At 42.2% G+C, this 13,948-nt stretch overlaps 1 protein-coding gene across 6 annotated transcripts in view; it reads left to right on the top strand.

The window, feature by feature from the left end:
• Window positions 1-13,948, top strand: part of LOC105499475 (SET binding protein 1) — a 383,331-nt gene that overhangs the window by 122,502 nt on the left and 246,881 nt on the right. The window lies entirely within an intron of this gene.

Here is a 13,948-nt window from a genome sequence, read left to right as displayed (position 1 = left end):
GTAAGGGGCAATATTTGCTTGCAGGGATTGGGGGAAGGGACATCCTTAGGAACCGAGAGTAATGACTTTGGTGTTCTGAAAGTGCTGTTCTGTTATACAGCAGGTCATTAAACTATGTTAACAGTCATATCAGTTATGTTCAAAATGCTGCTCCTTTGTATATAAACACAGTGGAGTTCTGTAGCTGTGAAGGCGCAGGCCCTTGACATGACTATTCCAGGGTAGGTGGTAAAACGTTTCTTCAGGACACTGCAGCAGCTGCCCTAATGGAACACTATTGACTTGAGTTACATCGGAGCTAAATATAGCTGGTGCAGTCATGTCCACAGGATTGCATCTGATAGCCAGGACAGAATGTGCTTCTTAGAGACGTGCACTTCTTAGACTGAGCCTCCCAGAAGCTGCTTCGAGATTCCTATCCTTTCCCTTTCCTCCATTATTTTCTCTCTTGATTACTCTTTCTTATCACTTTTCCTCTTCCAGCTTTCCCGTTCTTCCGCTCTCCATATTTTAGGTCTCACTTCCTCAATAGTGAAAACAAGGAGTTGGGCATCTTTTAACTAACATTCTTAAATTCTTACATTTATCTTTTCTCTCTGTGTTATTTTCTCTTCATCTCTTTTTGCATTATTTTTCCCATTCTTTACATTTCTTAATTTTTCTCTATAACTTTTTCATTTTATCTACCTCTAAACAGGGTATATTCTTTAAAAGAAGCTTTCTCATATCTAGTTAAAATTTACTGTTTTCAGGGAGAAAACTCAGATTTAGACAATTGAACATTTTTTCATTAAGTAGTGATGTCTTCTCATGGTCTGTTGCAAAATGACAGAGAAGTATGAGGTAAAATGGCATATTATGAGAACTATTTGTTTTCTCTTTTTTCATCCCTGACTCTTTTGGTTAATTAGTTATCAGGACAAGGTAAGAAGTTGTGTCTGCAATAAATAAATTGTTTTGAGCTATCCACACCTTTTGGCAAACCAGTTGCCCTAATACACACGATTTTGAAAACAGAAAGACACTTGAAACAAAGAAAGGAAACCAAGAGGTTATAACATTGAACAAGTTAATCTCACATGTCTTAAAGAGGAGGGTATAGTGTGTGCATGGTTTTACAAGTCTGTGAGTCAGTGTGTGACATTTATTTCCATTCAGGTTTTGAGGATGAAAGAGGAGAATATGTAGATTGGCTTAGGCTGGCTTTTTCAACCGAAATGTTATGTATTCTTCATCATGGAATATTCTAGTCTGCTTCAAATCAGGCGAACCTCATTTCAAGCAGCAGATATTTTCCTGAAGAGATATGAATTTTTGTAAATTAAACTGTAGAGTCTGTGGACAGCAATTTGGCAGAATATGACAGGTAGAATAGGGTTAGAGAGCTGTTCGAACGTAATTCTGTGGCTAACTTATTTTGCAAGGTTTGGTTTTGGGATCTGGGTTTTCCCCTCCGTTTTAATGGGTACCTTAAAAAGAATGAATGCTTTCACTAAAGGATCTCACAGTATTTTCATAATTCTCATGGTCTATGAGAGAACATGCAGTTCTATCCACTGTGAGGAAGGCAAAAGCCCATAAATATGGTTCAACTTGCCCCAAACACACAGAGAACTTGAGTATTATAAAGGGCTTTGGGGACCTTTAAATCCAGCCCTCTTCTTATTAGTAAGAAGACTGAGCTCATCGTGGGATGGTGATTTCTGATAGAGCTTGCATCGTTTCTTACACTCTCGTAGTTTTTTTCTCCAGGTGTAGGGGAGCATTCTTAAGGGGCCTGTGCAAAGGCCTGCACTCCTCCAGGCCATGTCACCTATCAGTCTGTGTGACATGTGTTTCACAGAACACACATTGAGACATAAACGATGATGGGAAATTCCTCTGTAAGCCTTAGACACAAGGCTGCTGCAGGATCCCAGCCTCGCCTGGAATAAGCGCTGTGTGTGCTTCAACTCCTGGACTCAAGCTTCTCCCAAGACCTCAGCTGTTTGAAGTCCCTACATTTTGTCCATGCAACTGAAGTCTAAGGAGAGCTGATAGAGGAAGTTTCTCTCTCTAGGGATTTAAATGTATCAGAAGGCTTTGAAGATGAGAAACTCTTTAAGACTCCAAGTAATGAAATAATAAAATAATAAAAGTATTTCTAGCATGTTGAAAGGTGACATTGGGAACCTGCTTATTTGCTGCTCAGCCATATGTCTGAAGGATTAACTTATTCTGTGTGTCCAGCAACTGCCAGGCACCCATGGGGATAGCTGTGGGTCCATGTATATGCACATGTAAGTAAGCGTGTGTGTGTGTGTGTGTGTGTGTATGTGTACTTCTCTTCCTTCACCGTCTCAAAACCTACCAGTTCTTCAATTCTGTGCTCAAATCTCAACCCCTTCACAAAGCCACTTTGTACTTCTCCAAAGGTATTTTTACCCTGGACATCTCCTTTTTAACTTTGATTATGTTCTGTTGGCCTTATAACTTCATATGCATTTCCGTGGTCTGTTGAACTGTTCTTTCTTTATTTCAGGCATTTGCTTTTTCTTCTGAGCTAGATCTTGATTTCCTTGATGGCAGAGAGTGTCAACTTTTTCTTGATTTCACTGTAGCCTGAGCATAGCCTTGAGCTCAGCGCTGAGCTTGTAGAGCTAGAGCACCTTTGCTTTGGGCATCCAAAGAGAGCTTGACTGGCCCAACTCATTTTTTCAGCAAAGGAAATAACACTTGACTCAGCTAAGGTTAATCAGATAAGGCTTTGGTAGGACTGGGGGGAGCACTAGCTCATCCAGCCTCATTGCTCTATGCTAAATTATAAGTGTCTGAACTAGATTTCAGGGGAGAAGTCTGGTAGATCCCCCATGCTTGGCAGGAAAGTGTGCTGGAGGGTCTAGAAGTCATGCCTCAGACCTTCTTTGCCTCTGTCACACACTTCTTGATATTTCTGTTATCCTGAAGTACCATGTATGCACACATGCACCTGCCTACCATTAAATGAAGGAAATGCCACATTAAGAAGCTGAGAATAAATAGAAAAATGTGGAAGAAAAGTTAATCTACCTAGGAGAAAGTAGAAAAAGAGGTCTTTGTTTATTTTTTAAAAATCTGTTTTCCCTTATGGATAACTTTCAAACTCTGTTTTTGGCTTTTCTTAAAGCCTGTGAATCTGTCTTCTGCCACTGGCATATTTTAGCAGGAGCAGTCACAAAATCTTGTCCCCTGCTAATGCATCATGTTTGGATCTTCCATGTAATATTTTCCACTTCTCATATCTTTCAGGAAAGGTTCATTCTAAGTTTTTCTCTCTCTCTCTTTCTCTCTCTCTCTCTCTTTCTCTCACTGTATGTGCATGTCTTTCTGCTATCACAAAGATATCTATATATTTATGTACCAGTTTGTTTTGATTTTCTCACTTATGTGACTACTAGTAACACTTAAACTCTTAACATGCTGAAAACTAGCCTACATTTTCTGACTGAACTTTCTTTTTCCATAGTAGACTTTGGCTCATAATGAGCTCCTTTTTTTTTTTTTCCTGGTAATGGTGCTTTTTCTTTAAGAGATATGGGTCTTGTTATATTGCCCAGGCTGGAGTGCAGTGACTATTCACAGGTGTGATCATAGTTTATTCAATTCCTGGGCTCAAGCAATCCTCCAACCTCGGCCTTTTAAGTAGCTAGAAGTACAGGTATGTGCCATTGCACCTGGCTTGGTAATGGTGCTTTAACATAGTGTCCTTATGTTTAGGACTCAGTTTCCCTCCTGCATGCCACCTAGCCATTGTCTTCTCATCTTTTAATGTCTAACTTTACATGTAGATTTACCCAGCCTGAACCGGCAGCCTCTATTTCAGGATTCCATTATTGTTTGCAGTAAGCTCTAGAGAGCTGATATAGAACTGGGTTCAAAACTGCATTGAGTGTGTTAATGTTCACCCCCTAACTACACTGTAAGCTCTGGAAGGTAACAGTGGGAATCTTATATTTTTTTCTGTGGCAACCATTTTGCATAGCACAATCTTGGCATTATAATGTGAGCTCAGACTGATTAAGGCTCAGGGCACAGGGAACAGTATACATTAAATCCACATTTTATAGGTAGTACATATAGTTTATTTCTGGATTGTATATTTGCACTGTAAATCTAAAGTTTATGGCCACTGATTTCATTTTTCCATCTTAAGAGTTGTTTGTTTCTTGTTTTTTTTGTTTTTTGTTTTTTGTTTTTGTTTTTGTTTTTTCATCTTCTGCTAAGGTATTAGTAACTACTCTTTCAAGAAGCATTTCAAATTTATTTTACTCCATTCGGAATCACAAGACTTTTTCTATCCTATTTTAAATTATCCATGTGCCATTGCAGAGACATTTCCATTCATATTTGATGCTGGTTTTTTTGTTCGTTTGTTTGTTTTGCTTTGAGATGTTTCTGGTCAAGAGTACTTAGCAGTTTCACTTTGATTTTGAGAGCCAACAGAAGCTCCCAAATGGTAATGATATAGAATTCCGTCCTGGACCAATCATCATCTTACCAATTTGGATTTATTTGCTGAAGGCCATTTATGCCTCCTTGATTAATTTTTCAATTATTCCTGATGTGAGGAAACTAGTAGGATAGTTCATTTCTAGAAAGATTTATATTGCTAATTTAGGGTGTCCTGCACAGTGCTATTGCTGGAACCCAACACCTTTTCCAGCCTCAGAGGAGACCATTGTACTGAAGGGCATGAGGTCATGGGAGCACTTCAGAAGAAGAGACTCGAAATAACTATCATTGCTACCATTATCATTTGTTCTCCTTGAGTTATCCTCATAATGTTGTTTTCCATATTTTTTGTTATGTGAATATATGGATATAGCCAATTTTAGTAGCCACAAATGTTATTTTTTGAATTGTCTTTGAATTATCCTGACCTTCTGACCACAAAAAGAAGAAATGGGTCCTTTGGGATGTGACCACATGGTTTTGGAAAGGGAGTCCAAGATTTAGACCAGGATACATGTCTCATTGGTCACTGTCTTTCTGGCCCTGCTTAAACCGAAAACCTCTTCAACACTCATCTTTTTGGGAGCCATAAGAGATACAGGTGATACAGAGCTTGCATGCTAAAGTAAAATACCTCCATTCAGGGGTTAGGCAAGACCAACAAGGAAAGAAATATTCGGGTTGGATCTTGAAGGACAAGTAGGGCTTGGCTAGTCAAAGACAGTGTTCCAGTTAGGGGGGAAAATGGAACTCACAAAGGCATGGTGGTATAGATGATGGCAGCTTCAGGGTGGGGGAAGTGACAAGCTGGACATGTGGGCTGAGTCCTGAGGCTGCACAGCCTGGAGGATCAAACCAAGGCATTTGGACTTTACCCTCAGGGTCAACAAAGCCATCAGAAACTAGAAACAGGCAGTGGAATCTTCATATCTGGCCTTTAGAAAGGTTTTTTCTGGTGACAGAATGGAAACTAGATTGGAGGTGAAAGACATCAAAACCCCACCAGAACTCTGGAGTCTCCTATCGTTGCAGTACCTGCCTCTTTGTGCTTTAAGCCAAGACGCAGTAACAGCTTTTCTGTTCATAACTTCCTGTGCGTCCCTTTCATTTATCCACACGATGGTAAATTAGTTCTCCTTAGCAATCATGATTTAGGTCTTTCCTGTGAAGACCCTGACTGATCTACCCACCTTCACACGTCTTTGTAACTCTTTGTTTCTTTGTTTGCCGCTCCACTAGTCCATGAGCATCCACAGCAGAGGCCATCTATGTGTGGTTCATTTTCAAGTCTTCACTTGTTCAACTGGTATTAACCGTCTACCAATTAAGCTTCATTTGAGGCCATAATTTCAGAGTTGGGAAAGGTCAGAGCCTACCAGAGTAGCTCAGGAAGGCTTCAGAGGGGAGACCTGAGGTGGGCTGAGAAGCCTCTGCTGGGTGGGATGTATAGAGTGAAAGGAGAGTCATTGTGAGAACACAGTGCATGCGTCGACAGAAAAGCGGTCAGGACCCTCATTGGGGCCACTGAGGAGACCACCTTTCCTGGAACACATGTGAGCTGCAGGAGGAACCAGCAGAAAGTACATTTGAGAAACCAAATTTCCCTTCCAGAGCTTGTTTCCCCTTCTAATTACATTTGATCCAGGCTAACATGATTCTTGCTGACCCTAAGCATTTGCTGTAGTAGGGCTGGGGAAGAGACTTCAGAAATTGATCAAGGAAGAATTACAAAACAAACAAACAAAAATACCATTAACCAGCTACTTATGAGTAACTAGGAGTTGCTACAAATCCTTTCTTTCCCTCATCCTAACCACCAATAGCATACAAATCCCACGCAAAGCAGGATTAGGTTCCTGCAGCAGTATATAACATCCAACAGTGCAGATTGCTTCTGTATTTTAATCATTGGCAGCAGAATCCTGAAAGGTAATTCTTGGCATGGATACTTTTTCTTGTCCCAGTGAGAATATTGCCTTTTTCTATTCAACTACTGGAAGGTTCAGGTGTGGTCAACAGAGAAAACAGAGCAGAAGTTCTGGGAACCTGATTTTTTGAAAGAGGAATATGTAAGAAACAGTTGGATGAATCTTTCAAACCACAAGTAGATGATCCTAGAAACATGAGGTTTCCCTTCACTCTCCTATAAAGGCAAATCCAGCAAAACTGAAAGTTTAAAAAATTCTGTGAATAAGCTGACCCCAAGCATTCTCTGTAATAGGACTGGGAAGAGATTTCAGAAACTGACCAAGGAAGAACCTATTTCAAAACGAAAAAAAAAAAAAAATTCAAAACAAGAAATTACTCCCATTCCCCCAGTCTGGGCATACATGTCTCAGAGAAGAGTAATGTGCATATTTGATTCCTGACCTTAGGATTTATAAGGAAAATTCATCTGAAATCCCGAAAGACTCCTTGGAACTGTGAGGGGAAGGGATGTATGGGGAACCAGGCCATAAAAATCAAGTTGAAAAGTTACCCATGGCCTTTAGTATTTTTCTGGATCCAAGGAAGAGGCTCTATCAAGTAATTTGTCCCTAATGCAGTCTCAGTGCAGATGATGTTGTTCTTTTAAATAAGAGCTCTGGTCTTAGTGGCCACAGCTCATTACCTTCGGGTTGGGGAAGGAGGTGAGGGGTGAAAGGAGCAGAGAAAACTCAAACCCAAGTGTTAGGAAGGCTGATTCATGGGAGATCAGTCCAGAATATATATGAGAAGCTCTGAAGCCTGTGAGTCAGTGGAAAATAAGAGGCTAGGAAGATTAGGAAGTCAAAACACCCAGAATAACCCTTTCTAGGAAAGAATCTAATGCAGAAAGCAAGGGTCCCTATGCCCACTGGCATAGCTAGTGTTGAGACCACCACATTCTCCAGGCTTATCCCATCTGCCCTGCAAAAGGCAAAGTGTCCTTAGGGCCTCTCTGCAAGGACTATTTTCTGCCTCATTTTTACAGGTTCTTGTAGATTTAATGGATTTTATCACTGCATTTATTAGAAAGTAAAGCAGTGGGGAGCTCTTATCCTGGGTACTCTTTTCTTCATATCACAAAATATTCCTACCTTTCCTCTCTTCCCCACATATTCAGTCTGCTGTATTCTCTCATATCGGGTCTCCAAAACAGGCAGCAAAGGACAAGAAAAAAAAGTCAAGATTTGAGAATCGATAGAACTGGATCTGGGTCTCAATTCTACCTGGCACAGGCCCTCCTTCCTGAACACCCATCTAACATTGGGAAAATTGAACTAGACAATGTATAAGGTGCCTTCTAAGCTCTAACATTATGTCCTTTTTAAGGAAGACAATGAAAAGTGCTCTAGAACCCCTTAATACAGATGGAGGGATGGTAACTTTACAATATTGGCTGAAAGCAGAATACCTCTTTCCTCATGGTTTCCTGGTGTCCATTCACAGTCAGATTCAAGTAGCATTTGAATAATGGAACCCCCAAAGCAGCATAGGAGAATTCCATTCCCAAAGCTTTCCAGATGATCATTGCCACAGCTGAGTGAATGATGTTTGATTTAGGGTCTGGAGATCCTAATTGTAGTATCTTTTGTTCCTTATCATGTCATGTCCACTTGGGTTTGGGAAGTAGTTTTCTAGAACTTGAGAGCTTCAGAGCTTGATGTAGATTTCCATGTGGATCATTGGGTTGAGGGAATGAGGAAAAGAGAAGTTGAAATGGAAGCCCACAGGCTCCAATTTTCTTGCTCAGAAATATTAAAAAAGAGATTTTCTCAAGCCTGAAGGGACACTGGATGTTGCCTCACCCAGAAATTGGCTTCAGGTGATTAATTCCTTTGAATGTCATGCAGAATTATATCCGCATATGAACATGTGCATTTTCTGGGAAGAACCATGTAAATTTCAAAAGTTTCTGAAGGGGGCTCGTGACTCAGTAAAGATTCACTTTCCTCATTTTCCAGATTAGAATGCTGAAACTCTAAGAGGGGAGGTGCTCAAGACCTCCTGTTGATCTCAGAGTCCGGACTTGAACAGACTTCTTGAGAACAATTCTATTGCTTATTCTCCTTGAGTCTTTTTCAGACAACTTGCCCTAAGGTATTAGACCAGACCTTAAATATGAAATTCTTTGAAAACATAACATACTTTATTTACTCATGAAGAGACAAATGTAGCCTTGCAAAACATTTTCCAGGCTGCAACCTTGATCCATCCACCCATCCCTCTCTGAACATTCATCCAGGCAGGGATGTTTAAATGAATACACATACACACGTGCTCACACATATGCATGTGCTCACTCACACCTGTGTATACACACACTGTTTGTCATGTGTGTCTCTTCCATACTGCTCCACATGCTTTGCCAAAGGAGGGAGATATCAATGAAAGTAATTACAGGTTGGCAAATTGTGCTGACTGCAATAAAGAGAATGGGTTTCCTGGAAGGAAACCTGCCCTTCTGCTGCTGTGCAGTCCTATGACTCTGTAACCTGTACCTGCCTGGGTATGAAGTATACTTTCGTAAGTAGAACGATGACTGCTGAAGATACCAACAGAGCTAAGGAATGAAGGGGATAGAAAGCAATTCTGTTTAAAGTTGCAGTTAAACCTTTGAGTTCACATTGAATGTCAACGTCTGTCTTTCCTCCCCTACCATGAGGCGGAGTTAAGCTACACAGCTGCTCATGTCCCTGTGAGGAGTACAAGCCTGCCATGGCTCTGGGTATGCAAAAGGCCCCAAGTCAAGGCCTGTTGCTGGGGATCACCCATAGAGATCAGAATTCTTGAGGTGGCTGGTCTGAATGCTGACACAGGAAAGGAGGCAGTTGGCTTTTCATGCTTTGAAGACCTGTGTGGCAGCTTTTCTGAGCAGGACAGCTGGCTGATTCACCAGAGAATAACAGCTTGATCCCGTTCCCCATAGAAATGAGCTGTAGGAGGCTCAGAAGCATCTGACTGGGTGGCCTGAGCAGCTGCCCCATCAGCATACCCAGGACTTGTAGAATTAGGGGCCTGCAGAGAAGTGGAGGCAGTGCTGGTGTGGGGCTCTCATGAGGAGACTGTCATGAGGAGACCTGCACGTAAGTCTCTGCAAACATGGCTCTCTGCCTCCCTTCTCCCAGTCCTCCTATCCCGTGGCACATGCACACCCCCTGCCCTTCCTCCTTCCCCCCATAACACACACACCTGCAGAGGTTAAGACTATACCACAGTGATAATGATGTCATTCCTAAAATACTTGAATAAATTTATGTTTTTGCAAATTCAATCATTTTTTCTTGATACGCAGTTTCCCTGACCATCTATGATTTGCTTGTAATTCTGATTGATTTTTAGTGCTCCTGGATTCCTCTAGAAAATAGTTTCAGGGCCATAAAATAGCCTTAAGAGAGCAAGAAAAAATGTTTTCTCAAGCACTTGTGGGTTGCACTATTTTATTAAATGAACAGTAATTAATTATTCTCCTCATGATTGCACGTGAGATATTTTTGCTCATTGGTTTGGCAGGGAGTGCTGTCCATGTGGGCAGTGCAAAAGGGATCTGTTGGTGCCCTGGCTGGGTATCTCTGCCTGTCTCCTGTGGACTGCAGGATAATTGCCTGTTCTGTGGCAGCACTGATGTCTGTGCCCCAGTTGCACTTTGTATTGCGTCCTGCCAACACCTTGAAAATCAAGTTTCTATATGTGAACTGGGATGGAGCCAATATGTAAGCTGGAAGACGATACTTTATGGGGCAGCATTTTCTTAGCATTTATAATTTGAGGAGGGCTGAAGTGTGAGAAAATGCTACACTTCAGCAGGCCTGGGATTTCTCTTATTTCAAGATTATTTTCGTTGATGTGAAAACCTCACAGGCCAGAAGTGTTGCCAAGATTGTCCCTTCCATGGCATTAGCCATGGGTGACTTCAGAGGTCTCTTTGGGGCCACATCAGTGACATGTTCATTCTGAGGATCAGTTGTCCATAGAAGAGAGAGGGGACACGCTGTAAAAAGGTAAAAAGGCATGAGTCCACTTAAAAAAAAAGAAAGAAGCTGATGCAGTTTCTTTGTGACACTGTCCACAAGTGTTTCTCTGAGAGTCTTTCCCACTGATGTCCTACACTCAAACAAAATTGAAGTTGAACACTCCATTCTGTGGCCATGTCCTTTCAGGCTCTCTTTGAAATGGAGGCATTGCCTTTGGAAAATACCCTGTGATGATGGCTCCTCCCCATGTTTTTACATGGCAGAAGATGTAAAAACTTCTGGCTGTTTCCTGGGAAGAAGAAGGGCTTTTTTATTTTTTCTCTTTCCTAAAGGAAACTCTTCTTCATTATGGGGAGACAAGTGCTGGACAGGGGTGGAAAGAAAGAAGCCAATACCCCACTCAGCCATTGGCCTTGCAAGCTCTTGAGGCTTGGATTTCCTGCAAAATGTGACAGTGTGACGGAGATGAGTGTGTGCTCGCCTGGGAGCAGGGTGCCTTCTGTGAGATCTTGGACCTCAGAGTTGCCATCTGCAAATGAGAAGCTGGAACCAGCTCCCCAATTCCATCTAGACTCTACATTTCTATGATTTTGCCATCATTAAAAAGGGAAAGTTACACAGCTTTGCCTTCTGAGGAAAGACAGAGAATGTGGTGATGGATCCAGCTTGTATTCAGTAATTAATTTATGCAAGAAACACATAGTAATTCTGCAGAACGTGCCAAGCACTGTCCTGAGTGCTGCAGATGTAAGATTTGAGTCAGACACTCAGGTTCCTCTGAATGCTCACACACTAATGGACCACATCTGTTTCTGGACATGGGAACCCTGATGGGGTTTCTGTTGTTAAATAATGCTGGAACCCTCAAATATCCTGGAGCTGTAAGAGAGTACTGGCAGCCCTGTCTGCCAGGTTGAATCTGCAGGTCCTTTGGTTCTGTTCCATGATAGAGTCCAAGTCCTATAGGCTGGAAATAATGATAAATGAAGATGAGGGCCCTTGCCCTCCAGAAACCCCCAATCTAATGGGGTAGTCAGGCAAAAAGATAACCTGAGAATGTGATCTATAGCTGAGGCAAGGCCTGAAGGAGTAGAAAAAAGTCACCTAGACCAGTGGGAGTAGGACGATGGGGGAAAGTTGGTACAGGGAACCACACTCATGAACAGAGAGTAGAATCTTCTAGAAACTACCTCTAGCTTATTGAATTTGCACAGTTATATAAAAATGTATCAAGAACTTGCCTCATGCAAAACTTGCACTAGATGCAAGATAGTTGTGATAGAAATGGAGGTTGCTGGGTGGGGTTAGGAGGAGTTTTGGCCCAAAGAAAACAGATAGCAAATTAAACAGAAGGCCAGATCCAAGGGCCAGGTTGAGTGCTGCTGATTTTTTAAAAATTGAATTAATTACAATAAATTGGGCAAAAATTAGATATGGCTTCTTACACATCTAGAATTGGCAAAGCAAACATACTGTCTGTTAGTCTAAATGATGGCAAATTTTAGGTGGCCTAGGAAGTAGGAGCTTCTAGTGATAAGCCAAGACTAAATAAAATTCCCTCTCTATGTAACCAAATGTTTGATTAAAACCTCACATGACAAGGACAAGTGTTTTTAAGAATCAGGGATCCATATGAACATTGATCTTTAAGGCTTCAGAGAAGAGATAGATGCAGGCTGGCTGCACTCTGAGCTGTAACCTCTGATGTTGGGCAGTGCGCAACTTGTGCACCTATTCATAGTATTCCAGAATGTCAGAATCTGAACAGTTTTTTAAAAATTGGCTTGCACTGATAATCACATTTGGTGACGAACATTTTCTGGTAGGTGAAATAGCATATCAACAGGTGTGTAGAGGTGGCTATGAAGATAAAGTGTGTGGAATTCGGGGTCCTTGAATCCTGTTTAGCTGTACTTAGTGTCAATTGAAATCTCATAACATTGGCTATGTACCCTCCCTCTAATATCACAAGCATATTGTTGGTCATGGAGGACTGCCTCTCATGACAGACCCTGATGGTGAGGTGAGAAGATATATAGCTGCTGGCCTTGGCATATCCTGTGCCAGGAACCAAGTGAAGACTTGGATTCCTGTTCTCTCTTTGATTCAGAAATCAAGCACCTGATAAGCTTTTATCATATTTCCAGTGCATGTTGAGCACTAAGGAGTAATAGAGGAAAGTATTGTTCCCACCATTAGGAGCTGAACTCTCTCGATGAGGAAACAAAGTTAGACCGCACACAATCTTACATTAAAATGTGTGGTAAAACCCATCTGGGCTTTAGGACTTTGAGATGTGAGTTATCAGCAGGAGTTTTCAACTGAACTTTAAAGTGAGAGTTGGATTTCAAGAGGAGGTTGTACGGGGCAGCCTGTATCTACTTTTCAGGGGCGAGGAAGGGAGAAATGGGCAATAGATATTTGAATTATCAAATGAGACATAGTCTGTTAGACTCCTCTTTGGCTAGTATTTACTTTAGTCATTTTCTTAGGGCTGGAGATATACAAGTGGCGGAAACCTGAATCTTTTCTGGACATGCTACTGCTACCTGTGCTATTCATGCAAATAGTGCCTTCCAGTTTGTCTCCCATGGAGGATGCAGGGCAGTTGATAGGACTCATGTATTAACAATGAGGCTGCAGCCAGGATTACCCATTCGCTGCTCTGGTCAACCAACACAATTGGGATTGTCAAGATTTTCTTTGAAATTCCAACACATTGTTTCTGTTGCCAGGCAGATGAGGAAACTGAGACTCAGAAAGGCAAAACAACAGCCTGAGGACATACGGATGCCCAGGAATAGGGGCCTGCAGCTTCTGTTGGCCTCTGTTTCATCTTGGAAGTGACAAGCTTGAAAGAGATGATGTTGGAAGACCCTCCCAGCTTCAGTGTCCAGAGTCTATAATATAGCTTTTCTGAGGCCACGTGAATGTGTCCTCTGTGACACCACACTGTTTCTTTGGCTGAACAATAGTGATTTGATTCCCCAAATCAATAAACAAATTAGAGAAACAGGAGAGAGACCCTGGGAACCAGGGATAACAGATGAAAGAAGGAGGCCTGGGAGAGAGAAGGGGAGGTGAGGGAGGGGCTCCAAGGGAGCGTCCCATAAAAGCCAGTGCAAGGCAGGTGGGCAGGGGGACAGCAGCTTCCATGAGCCTTTTTCATTCTGTGCTGCAGTCATCTGCCTGGGAATCTACTCATGGGTGGGAGGGGGGCTAGGGCAGACCCCTGAGAGGAGAGCGAAGGGGAGGGGCTGTGTAGCAGGTGCAAGCAAAGGCTACAATGCAAATTCTCAGGAAAGCCTGAGGGGCCAGGCTAGAGGGGCAGTTGTGCAGCATATACTGGGAAAAGACAGAGAGGGGTCAGCAGCTGGCTGAGGGGAGCGGGTGCAAGAGGGGAAGGGAGGGAGCCCTCCAGGGAGGGGTTGGCCAGACTCTGGGAAAGGCAAGTGGTAAGTTTTTTGTACCTCTGTGATTCATCTACCTCTGCCTTTACTAGAAGGGAAATTTCCCATCAATGTCCAGTTATCAAGCCAGGA

The sequence above is a fragment of the Macaca nemestrina genome, chromosome 19, assembly GCF_043159975.1.
Source record: "Macaca nemestrina isolate mMacNem1 chromosome 19, mMacNem.hap1, whole genome shotgun sequence".
Classification (NCBI taxonomy): domain Eukaryota; kingdom Metazoa; phylum Chordata; class Mammalia; order Primates; family Cercopithecidae; genus Macaca; species Macaca nemestrina.
Note: the sequence above shows the minus strand (reverse complement) of the source record. Positions and strands in the feature narration are given on the sequence as shown.